The sequence below is a fragment of the Diabrotica virgifera genome, chromosome 1, assembly GCF_917563875.1.
Source record: "Diabrotica virgifera virgifera chromosome 1, PGI_DIABVI_V3a".
Taxonomy (NCBI): domain Eukaryota; kingdom Metazoa; phylum Arthropoda; class Insecta; order Coleoptera; family Chrysomelidae; genus Diabrotica; species Diabrotica virgifera.
Genome location: NC_065443.1, coordinates 193727126 through 193740806, shown reverse-complemented (window position 1 = coordinate 193740806; position 13681 = coordinate 193727126). Strand labels below are relative to the sequence as shown.

The window sequence follows — 13681 nt, the reverse complement described above, 5'->3', positions numbered from 1 at the left end:
CATTTGGGTTCTTTCGATCGGTAAGGTAACTGGGGAGGAAGTCATGTTCTGAGAATATATCCCTGTTAAAGGGATAAATACCAGTGATTCTAAATCCCGACAATATATTACTTGGAGTTAAGTATCATGGGCCGAGATGTTGCCACAATACCATGTATATCATAGATAGTAATAGTTTTACCAGGGGTTTGACTTTATCCATACTATGCAAGCAGAATTACTTTAGTTTAGAAATTGAATTTTAATCCTGTAGATGTTAAATCACTTTTTCATAAAAAGTTTACCTTTGACAAATTCCTAAATTATTTACCCTGTATTCTTTAGCAATTTGATATGATCTTAATACGGTTTAAAATCATTTCAACAGATTTAAATGCTGCGGGGCAAGTTGTCACAGTGACATCTTGCCCCGTGTAATTTGTGACAACTTGTCGTGTTCATATTGACAATGATATATCGAACTCATCTCCAAATGCCAACATTGGACCAAGAAACAAATTCGACATAACATCACCAACACCAACACAGCATGAGACTTTATGTGGGTTCTTATATTCTACTCCTCTGCATTCTCCAGGCATATGGTACACTATCAGTAAAAGGAATGAATTTCGGTATAAATGCTTTATTTTCTCATTTCATTAGTTATAATTCAGGATCTACATTATAGTAATTGTGAAGTTACTGTATATAAGAAAACTGTCTCTGCTGACAGGTAAATATAAGATTCAATTAAAAACTTAGCTTGTGGTGTGAAGGCTTCTTCCGGTGCTGTCCTAGGTTATCTACAGCTCCAGATCTTCTTCGAGAGGCGTCAGGTGGACACCTGATGTGTGGTGGTTGCCTCCGGAGCTAATTAACAGTTCGTCAAACCCATGGGTGACTGTCTCGAGGAAGTGGTTCTCGTATCTGGTATCGTTCTGGTATTCACGTGGTTACTTATCTGAGGAACATACTAAGCTCTGGACCAAAACGGACATGTTTAAGCTAGGTCCACGCCCTTCTCCTGGGTGCCTAGAAGAGAAATCAAGATGTAGATAACTCGCAGCATAAATTTATGAAGGGCCCCTACCACTCAAGTCAACAAAACCCTAAAATTCCCCACCAGCAGCACAGAAAATCTTAGAGGTGACTTTTAAACCAAACAGTAGACCCCAAATGTTTTAATCTGAACAGCCCAATTACAAAATACAATTAAATAAATGAATAAAAATAAATTAGCCAATACAAAATGAAATTTTTATTTGATTAAAAATAAATTAATTTAATCCCACATATTTCTCTATAATTAACGTAATAAATTATACTTGAAAATAATTAATATTTAACACAACTGCTGATGCTAATGAATTAGTATTCACGGAAAACAAATAAAAAAATACCCCAAAATTATTTTCTTATTGGATGAATCAAATTTACATCACAAATAGGTAAAAATATAAATATATTCTGCAAATTCGAGTTAGTTAATGAATTAAAAACATGATCGGAAAACTAAATGATAAAACCACAAAAACAACTCACCAATTAGGTCTGTAGTTACTTGATGCTACCTACTTGGCAGATATTATAGAAATGAACCAGAAAGGCACCAGCATGGTATTTAGGAAAGTAATAGAAATTAATTGAAGGTCAGCATTTGCTGATAATGAAATAAACACTCTTATTGAAACTGCCCAAGTTGAACGTTTTAAAATTACAAAAAAAATTATTGGCTTGATAAATAATAAAATGGCTTTGCTTCGGAATAAAATACTTAGAAAGAACGACTACTAGTTAATCGGTTTAAATAGACCAGGGCATTTAGCACTAAAAACATCCAAACAAATAAATTTTTAAATACAGCACCTAGAGACTTGCAGTTTTTTGCATTATATTCAGGATGACGTCATGAAAAATGTGGAAAAGGTGGAAATGCATAATTTCACTGTAAAGTGAATAAAATGCATCCAAAATTGCATAAATATAAAAAATAAAGTCAAAATCAGTATACTAAGGAACAAAATTTATTACTTGGGGGTTTTTAGGGTCACTGAATACGATTACGCCATCAAAACTGATCCCCGGATCACCTGGTGCCCAAGATCACGGCAAGATACGTCATCTTCCGGAGTTTCGATGGTTCTCGGAATTAAATCGATGCAAATGGATTACTCACGGGTTTTGGGGGTCGCTAAATACGAATATGTAATCGAAATTGACCTACGGAGTACTTGGTGCCCAGGGTCGATACTAAGGCAAGTCATTTCCTTGAGTTTCGAGGGATTTCGGTACTAAATTGATGTAACTGGACTACTAGAGGTGTTTTTGAGGTGGTTAAACACGAAGATGCCATCAGGACAGACCTTAGGATCACCTGGTGCCCAAGCCCACTGTAAGGGACGTCATCTTCTGGAGTTTCGAGGGCTTTCGGTATTAAATTGATGCAAACGGATTACTTACGTGTTTTTGGGGTTGCTAAACACGAGTATGATATCAAAATTATACTCAGGAGTATCTGGTGACCAGGATGGCTACTAGGGCACGTCATATTATGGAGTTTGGAGGGATGTCGGCACTTAATTGATGAAATGTTCTTTGTATGAATGATGTAAAACTTTCGAAACTTCAAAAGATGACGTGCCTTAGGCACCAAGTCCTCCGGTGTTTTTTCTGATGGGGTATTCGTGTTCAGCATCCCCAAAAACCTATAACTAATCTGTTTGCATCAATATAGTACCGAAAACCTCGCCTAGTGGATGCCCCTGCAGTGACAGTGACCCTGGGAACCAGGTCCTACGATGGTCTGTTTTAAGGCATGTTAGTGTTTACCGACCTCAAAAATCCCCGAGTAATTTATTTTCATCAATTTAATGCCGAAACTCCTTAAAACTTCAGAAGATGACGTCCGTTGTAGTGACCTTGGGCACCAGGTGCACAGGGGGTCGGTTGTGATGGCATATTCGTGTTTAGCGACACCAAAAATCCGTAAGTAATCCGTTTGTATCAATTTAATACCGAAATCCCTCGAAACTCCAGAATAAAATGGCGTCCCTTGCAGTGACATTGGGCACCAGGTAATCCGGTGGTCTATTCTGATGGCATATTCGTGTTTGGCGAACTCAAAAACCCCCGAGTAATCCGTTTGCACCAATTTAATACCGAAAGTCCAGAAGATGAAGTCCTTTGCAGTGACCTTGGGCACCAGGTGATCCAAAAGTCTGTTCTGATGGCAAATTCGTGTTTAATCACCTCAAAAATCCCCGAATAGTCCAGTTGCATCAATTTAGTGCCGAAATCCCTCGAAACTCCAGAAGGTGACGTGCCTTAGTAGCGACCCTGGATACCAGGTACTCCGGAGGTAAATTCTGATGGCATATTATTAGTGCTTAGTGACCCTTAAAACCCGTAAGTAATCAGTTTGCATCGATTTAATGACCAAAACAATCGAAACTCCAGAAGATGACGTCTCTTGTACTGACCTTGGGCACCAGGTTATCCAGGGGTCAGTTCTGATTGCGTAATCGTATTCAGTGACCCCAAAAAACCCCCAAATATTAAATTTTGTTGCTTAGTATACTGATTTTGACTTTATTTTTATATTTATGCAATTTTGGATGCATTTTATGCACTTTAGAGTGCAATTATGCATTTTCACCCATTTTTGAATAGTAGACTTTTTTCCTGACGTCATCCTGAACATAATGCAAAAAACTGTAAGTCTCTATTTGCTGTATTTAAAAATGTATTTATATTGTGCGAAATGCCCTCGTCTAAAAATGAAAATGACAATAATTTGCCAATAAATACTATTTGAAAAAATGGAAATAATTTTTCTAATTTAAATCGGGCATCACTAACTTCATTTTAAAATTGAAAATATATATACAGGGTGCACAAAAAGTGTATAGATGGAACGACTAATGAATGTTTGCTAAAACTGAAAAACAACAGCTACCTGGGAGGACTTCTAAAAGCAGAGTGGGTCTCATTAAAATAAATTCTACAAAGTAGCGGGTTTGCACGCTACAAACTAGCCCCACATAACCTTCCGTAACTGAATGTCAAATCAAAAATATTCGAATAAATATATATATATATATATATATATATATATATATATATATATATATATATATATATATATATATATATATTTATGCACAGATATCAAAGTGAGGTCCTGACATTACGCGCACTTAGTGAGGACCGGTAGAAAACGTAGACATAATCGTTTCAACTCTTCATAGTGACCTTGACAAGTAAATAGCAATTAAAAAATGACGAGTATACACAAAAAAAATTACGTATATGTGCCCCGTATTGTTCAAGTATATTGCCACCCAAGTGAGGCCATTATACGCAGCTATTAAAGTGAGACTGTATATACTTTTTCGTTATGCGCACAAAGTGAGGACAACTTTACGTGTATATTTCCTTACAGCTCATCAAGTGAGGACCATACAGTGTTGTCGATAAATATGAGATTAATCGTTTCTACTGCCTTTTTCTGTATAACACAGTAAGAATTATTATTGTTTCGATGTTTCAGTCACTTGTAGTTATAAGAAGGATGTGGACTCTTTGTTCTTGCTCGTACTGTTTGTTAATTTTATAACATTTTAGTACCTCAGCATTAAATCACGGTAGCCTTATCGGAGACTAGCGTTAATAAAGAAATAGTTTTATATTTTTTAATAATTTACGTTAAAGATGGATAGGAAAGCAAGAATTTTGAAAATAGCGTTAGTTGAGAACAATAATAATCAAAATGGAGGATACAGTGATAGTTCAGTTATGTGAAATTTATATTGAACTTAACATATAAATATAAAAGCCCGACTTTTGATCTAAGGGGAACAGTTTTTACGGTACATACATATCTGTCATTTGTCAACCCCCTCCCTTCCATTTCCCCCACCCCTTATTTTTAAATAGGGAAGAGGGGCGTGTGCTAGCTCATTTGAAAGGATATTCAATTCTCTATCCAGTATTATTAACATTGACATAATTATCTATACAGAGTGTATTTTAGTATAGGTACTGTTGCCCCTGTCGATTTTCATTTTGAAACGACAATTTTCCAACCTTAATTTTAGTATACAAGATGATTTACTTAATTTAATTAAACTTAATGTACCTTTTTTACTGACTTAATTTTACAGTTATTCCACTAGATGGCAAATACAGTGAATATGTGCATATGTTTTATTTCGAATAATCATTTTAAAATAGTTTTAGTTTTCTATTTTCTCTGAAAATTGTTGCAAGCTTCTTGTTCTTATACTTAAAATCATGTCACTACAAATTTATACGAGACTACATATTAAGAGTATAGAAAATATTATAATATATGACATACATGCTTTTTTCCATTTATTGAAGATATTTCACCTTATCCTGAAACAATGCAATGTGACCAAGTGTCCTCAACTAAAAAAATATATCCCACTATTTTGATATTAAATGTATAGTTTGTACTATAAACCGTATTGAAATAGATTGCAACATGTGTGTGTGGTTGGGATATTGACTGCGAAACCTAAGGCTTCATTCGCCTAATCATATTTACCTTTGATTCTTATAACAATAAATAAAATTGATTAACATTTTATATCAATATTATTAGTGTTTTTAAACAATATCAGTATGATATATCAGTATGATAAAGTCAAGATAAACAATACTATAACAGAAAGCTTTGAGGTCAAACCAGGACTGCGACAGGGTGATCCATTATCGTCTATAATGTTTAGCATATTACTAGAAAAGGTTATACAGGAAGCAAACATTAATAGAACAGGTCTGATCTACCACAAAAAACATCAGTGCTTGGCATTCGCAGACGATTTGGTAATCGTGGCTAGGAGCAAAATAGAACTTATAGAAACACTCATGAAACTCGAGGAGAGGGCAGCAACCAAAGGATTGTATATAAATGAAGCAAAAACAAAGTATATGGAATGGACAAATAAGCAATTCGTTCGGGGGCAATACATAACAATGACAACAGCGAAAGAAACACAGTATAAATTCGAAGAAGTTGGGAGATTTGAGTACTTAGGAACTGTCTTCACAAGAGATCCTAACTGTGAAGAAAAAATACAAAAGAGAATTATGTCGGGCAACCGCGCTATATTTGCTTTTAATGGGTTGTTAGAAAGTAAACATATATCACGAAGAGCAAAACTAAGAACTTACAAGACCGTAATAAGGCCGATAGTAACGTATGCTTCTGAAACATGGGTCACAACAAAAAAACATCAAGAGTTGTTATTAGTTTGGGAGAGGAAAATACTGCGCAAAATCTTCGGTGGGAAAAACTTAAATGGACAATGGGTAAGAAGAACAAATAACTAACTGAGCTCTATCAGGATCCTAACATACTAGCAGTAATTAAGGCGCAAAGACTTAGATGGTTGGGCCATGTGCAGAGGATGATTCCATCTAGAATTCCCAGAATGGTACTATCTAGTGCATTGGCAGAGAAAAGACGAAGAGGAAGACCGAGGTCACGATGGAGTAATGGAGTTAGAGAAGATATGAGAAGAATTAACTTAAGGAACTGGGAAACAAAAGCGACTGACAAAAGGGAGTGGAAAAGAATAGTACATCAAGCCATGGGCCTACTAGGCTCGTAGTGCTTACATATTATAATATCAGTTTTCTAATATTATCCAGTTCCATATCCAGTTCCGAATCCAGTGGTTATATTTCTTCCGTATTGTTTAGTTTCGCTTCCAGTGATTGTATTTTTTTTCTTGTTTTTTTTTGAAATATTTATTTATTATTTTATTACTATATTTTTTTATTATGCTCATAATAGATTGCAACATTGTCTACAGACATGAATGCAGTAACAATAAATAAAAAAATCGGAGATCCACACCCCGGATTTGAAATCGAAACCTCTGCTTTACGAATCCGAGATCCGAGGTCTACCCACTAGGTCACTAGGCTATCGCTCTTAGACAATATTTTTTCCTGAAACGGGGAACTTTTAAAGCCGGGTCTAGACTATGTAACAAAACATGCTAATAACAAAGTTGTACAACAAATTTGTTGTACAACTTTGTTATGTAACTTGTTATAATATAGCATGAGTATCCAGACTATATAACAAAAAACAAAACAACAACATGCGCATAAATTTTGCAGCATTTTAGATGGATAGCTGGTAGGTTAGGTAGTATATAAAATTGCGTCATATAAGTATGGAGGATCTCTTCATAGCAACAGCAGCTTGTGTAATATTGTGGAGGCGACACCGGCGTGTTAAATTAATATTTTGGATGTGTCCTTCATTAGCAGCTCGAGCAAAATACAGGTAGTGGTACAGCTCTTTTAGCTGATCTGGAAAGAGATAACATAGACCCATCGACAGGAGACATTAAATGTGATGGCAGTTTTAAAAACTTCTTAAGAATAGAAAGTTCTGATTTTGAATTTCTTATAAATGAAATCGGCTATAAAATAGGCAGGAAAGACATTTCGAGATGCAATTCCAGTAAGAGAAAGATTAACAGTTATATTATTAGCAAAGTATATTTTTTAAACTTTTTACTCATTGTTTCAGAGAGGAAGTATAACATTTCTGTAAAATTTAATTCCTCAGTATTATCGTCTTCACCTGTTCATGATTGAGTGTCACTGTCTGTTTGAATTGGTGTAGCTGGAGAAGTAGCGGATGTAGGTGTAGTGGACGGAATAGAAAGGCTCAGATATTTGTATGATTGAGTGTTTGTTTGAGTAGCTGATGAAGCAGTCTGCATCTGTGTAGCGAATGAAGTGAATGTTACAGGTTTTATGTCTGAACACTCTGCTCTGTAGAGAATAGTATTTATGTCAAATTTAGAGTTGATTTGCACCGATTTGCTGTTAAGGTTCCGCGTACTGCTTTTCTTTTGTTGGCTTGAGTTATAGGCGTACGTGCATTAGTTTTAACTACAGTTTCTGTATCTATTTTCACTTATATTTCAGCCTATTCATCGTGTTTTTTATTTGTTTTTTAAATCAATAAATGTAGCTCATCCCATAGCAATCCCATAATACTCGTTACGTACGAAATAGCTCAATTAAATGAGTAGTCAGTTCTTTCGACAATTTCATCGCGTAAATAACCCTACGTGAACAGAGCAAAGAAAAATCTAGCACAATCACTCCAGAATGAACAAGGCGATATGACTCCAACGGTTGCTGCTCGCGTAGGTACTATGCCAGAGAAATGTTTCAATAACATGTTTTTAGGTGTAGATCAGTCGCGGTGCGGTTTTATAACTTTCTTTGATGTTTACCGACATCTGTTGGATAACATAAAACATGCTATATAACCAGAAAAATGTTATACAACACTGTGTTTTAAAACTTGTTTATTTAAAATTTTGTAACAAGTTACAAAACTTTGTTATTTAACATGTTTTGTTACATAGTCTGGACCCGGCTTAACGGTAACTTCTTATAGGTAATACACTACAATTTCTGAATATTTTTTCTGAAATCTATCGAATGGTACCAAACACGACCCCCACGGAGGTGGGGGGGGGGGGTGTTACTTTAAAATCTTAAATAGGAACTCCTTTTTTTTATTTCAGATTTGGATTCTTTGCGTAAAAATAAGCAACTTTTATTCGAAACGTTTTTTCTAATTACGGATAGGTGGCGCTATAATCGGAGAAAACGGGTGTTGGAAATGGGAAATTAAAGTAAAATATGGAAAGTCCCCACTAAAATGGAAAATTTTACTTAACTTTTTTGGTTTTAGAACCTAATAATCACAACCCAATAGGTCCCCAAAGCGCTCGAGTGACTGCACATTTAGCATACTTTGCTCCCCTACTATATGTATTATAAATAATATGCGAAGTAATTATTAACCCAAACAACCATAATTCAACTTTTATTTACTAATAAAGAACTGGACGAAAGTGTCACATCAGCTTTTATGAAACACATGAATATTTACATAAAAAGGTAAGTGATCTGCTTGAAATCGATATTCCCAAAATCATCTAAAAATTGTTTATACTTGAGTACTTTGAGACTCTTGTATGAAATGTGAATACCGAAATACGATTAGGAATCTCCATTATGTAATTTTTAAATAATACATAATTCTTAGGAAATGAAAGGTATTATACAAACGCAACGTGTTAAAAAATACTACCTACTGAAATTTTTTGATGGCAATAAATGATGAATTGGTTTATCGAATTTATTTTTAAGGTGATACAGTAGCGATCAACAGGTAGCCTAAACGCGTTCCAAGATTGAGGCTGTAATTTTGAATATTTTTTCGAGATATTTGGCACACGTATTTGTAATATAATAAAGAATGGCGGTACAGAGCCCAATTTGAAAAATATATTAATATGTGAAAATTACTCTGTAAATAAATACAATATTAAAAAAACGAGTCTGTACCGCCATTAAGAAGAACAAAAAAATAAACTTTCTTCAAATAAACTTTTTTATCAGATGCCTAGATTTTGACCCGTGTTGAGCTGCCCCCCCCCCCCCACTTGCAAAAATTAAAAAACAAATAGCCCTGATTTATGAGCTATTTATGAGCTCTCATATTCCGCAAACTAAAAATTTTGAGCTCGTTCCACTGAGCAGGAATTTAATACCCTAGTGAATTTAATACCCTTTACCCACTACTTAAAAATAAGAATATTGAATCGGTTTTTGAGGCAGAATTACGAGCTATTTATGAGCTCTTGAAATTACATAGTTTCGATTTTTGAGCTCATCCCCTTCACCCCCAAACAACCCTTTAATTGATTTAACTTAAGAGAAAGATGCTGAGAAAACTTAAAATATATCGTATTGCTGATATAATTCCTATAGCTTATATACTCTAAGAATAAACTATTAAATCAAGAGCATTTCGATTATTGAGCTACAACCCCTTCGCAAGAAAACCACCCTATCTTCCCGGCTTAAGAGAAAGTTGTACTTAAAATGCATTAAACTAATTATTTGGCGACTACATATCATTTAATAATTTATAAGCTTCCAAATTACGCGCATTTAGATCAGTAAATTGCAATTTATTTTGTATAGTGCAGTCACTGAAGGTAAAAATCAACGATTACCTTCAATTTCGGTAAACCTTCATAGATTTTCACGAAAATTGGTCAGTGGTTAGAGGATACGTCAAGAAACAAAGGTGACATGGTACCACCTTGCGCCTTTACCCTGAGGGTGGATACCGCCGCTTCTCGGGGGTGAAAATTATTTTATAAAAAATGACTGCACAAATCAATAAAAGAACAAATTAAAAGCAAAATTTATTATATAAAGTTAATAAAATAAGTCAATACTTTTAAGTTATTAAAGATCAAAGATTTTAATTATTTGTGAAAAAATGCATGTTTTGAAGAGGTTTTTTGTAAATCACTGAAAAACTGTAAGTTTTTACAAAAAAGTTAATAGTAGTTTAATTCGTATAGCTTATATTCTAAGAATAAACTCTTAAATCACGCGCCTTTCGATTATAGAGCTACAACCCCTTCGCAAGAAACCCATCCAATATTCCCGGCTTAAGAGAGAGTTGTTCTTAAAATAATTTAAATTAATTATTTGGCGACTACATATCGTTTAATAATTTATGAGCTTGCAAAATATACGCATCTCAATTATTGAATTTCCATTTTCTTTCTATAGTGCAGTCACTGAAGGTAAAAATCAACTATTACCTTCGATTTCGGTAAATCTCCATTTATTTTCACGAATTGACAATAACAACTTGGGGTTTTAGCCTGGGGTATATGTCACCCCTTCTCGGTAGTGAAAATTACTTTATTAAAAATAACCCCTTAAATCGAGAGAGGGACAAATTGTAAGCAAAATTTGTTATATAATGTGATTAAAATAAATCAATACTTTTTGATTTATTAAAGATCAAATATTTTAATTTTTGGAAAGAAAATGCATGCTTTAGAGCGATTTTTCATAAATGACTCAAGAACTGTAAGTTTTTACAAAAAAGTTTTCATCACTAAAATTGAAGCTAATAAAAAATATAATAAATTGCTTACTTGAAAAACCCTTTAATGTTAATTTAAAGTAAGTTATTTTTTTAATTAAATGTATATTTTTTTCCGCGACTGTTCAAATCTAAGGGTTCAAGCTTAAATAACGGGAAAGAGATGCATTTTATAACACTTAGGTACTAAATACTTGTCAAAGTACTTAGAAATACCTATCAAACATAAGATCCAGAAAAAGTTTATAGTATCAAAATCCGCTCACCAATTTTCGTGAAAATGAATGGAGATTTACCGAAATCGAAGGTCATAGTTGATTTTTACCTTCAGTGACTGCACTATAGAAAGAAAATGGCGATTCAATAATTGAGATGCGTATATTTTGCGAGCTCATAAAATATTAAACAATATATAGTCGACAGATAATTAATTTAAATTATTTTAAGTATAACCCTCTCTTAAGCCGGGAATATGGGATGGTTTTCTTGGGAAGGGGTTGTAGTTCAATAATCGAAAGGCGTGTGATTTAAGAGTTTATTCTTAGAATATAAGCTATACGAATTAAACTACTATTAAATTTTTTTGTAAAAACTTACAGTTTTTCAGTGATTTACAAAAAACCTCTTCAAAACATGCATTTTTTTGACAAATAATTAAAATCTTTGATCTTTAATAACTTAAAAAGTATTGACTTATTTTATTAACTTTATATAATAAATTTTGCCTTTAATTTGTTCTTTTATTGATTTGTGCAGTTATTTTTTATAAAATAATTTTCACCCCCGAGAAGGGACGGTATCCACCCTCAGGGTAAAGGCGCAAGGCGGTACCATGTCACCTTTGTTTCTTGACGTATCCTCTAACCAGTGACCAATTTTCGTAAATATCGATGAAGGTTCAACGAAATTGAAGGTAATCGTTGATTTTTACCTTCAGTGACTGCACTATACAAAATAAATTGCAATTTACTGATCTAAATGCGCGTAATTTGGAAGCTTATAAATTATTAAATGATATGTAGTCGCCAAATAATTAGTTTAACGCATTTTAAGTACAACTTTCTCCTAAGCCGGGAGGATAGGGTGGTTTTCTTGCGAAGGGGTTGTAGCTCAATAATCGAAATGCTCTTGATTTAATAGTTTATTCTTAGAGTATATAAGCTATAGGAATTATATCCGCAATACGATATATTTTAAGTTTTCTCAGCATCTTTCTCTTAAATTAAATCAATTAAAGGGTTGTTTGGGGGTGAAGGGGATGAGCTCAAAAATCGAAACTATATAATTTCAAGAGCTCATAAATAGCTCGTAATTCTGCCGCATAAACCGATTCAATATTCCTATTTTTAAGTAGTGGGGGGGGACTCAGCCCCCCCACTAGGGTATTAAATTCCTGCTCAGTGGAACGAGCTCAAAATTTTTAGTTTGCGGAATATGAGAGCTCATAAATAGCTCATAAATTAGGGCTATTTGTTTTTTAATTTTTGAAAGTGGGGGGGCCAGCTCAACACGGGTTAGATTTTGTGTCATTTTGGAACTACTAATGAAATAAAAAATTTTAGTAGTTCCAAAATGACATAAAATCTAGGCATCGGATAAAAAAGTTTATTTGAAGAAAGTGTATTTTTTTGTTCTTCTTAGTGGCGGCACAGGCTCGTTTTTTAATATTGTATTTAATTACAGAGTAATTTCCACATATTAATATATTTTTTAAATTGGGCTCTGTACCGCCATTCTTTATTATATTACGAATACGTGTGCCACATATCTCGAAAAAATATTCAAAATTACAGCCGCAATCTTGGAACGCGTTTTCGCTACCTGTTGATCGCTACTGTTTCCTCTTAAGTAAAATATGTCATTTGGATATTTTTTTAAACTCGATAGATCCTAGGGACATGTCGGTAGATCGGTAGGATCATCACTTTTGGGAGTTTTGGGAATATCCCAGTTGACAACGCAATATACACCGACGCCGTCTACAACAAGCGACGAATCAGAGATGCCAGATTGGAGTACTTTCGCCCATTTTTAGGGTAATTTGAAAGCACATGGGAAAATTTTTATAGGTTGAATTGGTTGGGGAATTTTTCGGGAGGAAAATTGAGCAAACTGAATTGCAATATAAATGTATGTAACATATAACATTATATTAACATTATAACCTATCGAGTATTTGCTTCTGATTAAAAAAACCGAAAAATGGTTTTTGGAACAACCGCTTTTTTTGACCGGTTATAACCGCCAGGTTAAACCGTAAGTAAAAAACCGGTATAACCGAAAACCGGTTTTTTGTTCAACAACCGCCATCCCTACCTTGGTTGTTACAAATACAGTTCGCTGGAATAAGTTTTACCCCCCTTATTAACTTATTTATTTTTAGCACATAAGAAAAACGCTCGGATAGGTCGATTTTTAAAATAATCATAGTATATTATAGGGTCAATGTTTCGAACTTTACGCGATCCCTCTTCTTTAGGTGACAGGCACAACTTTGATTTTTTTAAATAGGAAAGTAAGTACATCATGTGACACCTCATTTAAAGGCTTTTTTCTACAACCGTGTTAAAAATGCAATTTTTAGAACTCCATACGTGCGTTAAAAATGCTACTTTAAGGCAGGGCCGGTTTTAGGGTTCTGAGCGCCCCTGGAAAAATAAAATTTGGCGCCCCTTCATATAAGAATATACAAATTTACTGCAAATATAAAAAAAT

General features: G+C 34.1%; 1 long non-coding RNA gene across 1 annotated transcript; it reads right to left on the bottom strand.

Annotated features, from left to right (window-relative positions):
• Positions 1 to 609: 609 nt before the first annotated feature.
• Positions 610 to 1179, bottom strand: LOC114340556 (uncharacterized). The gene is made up of 2 exons (XR_003654090.1): positions 1073 to 1179; positions 610 to 1014 (listed from the first exon to the last, which is right to left on the bottom strand). It is a non-coding gene; the product is annotated as an uncharacterized LOC114340556 (long non-coding RNA).
• Positions 1180 to 13681: the final 12502 nt, after the last annotated feature.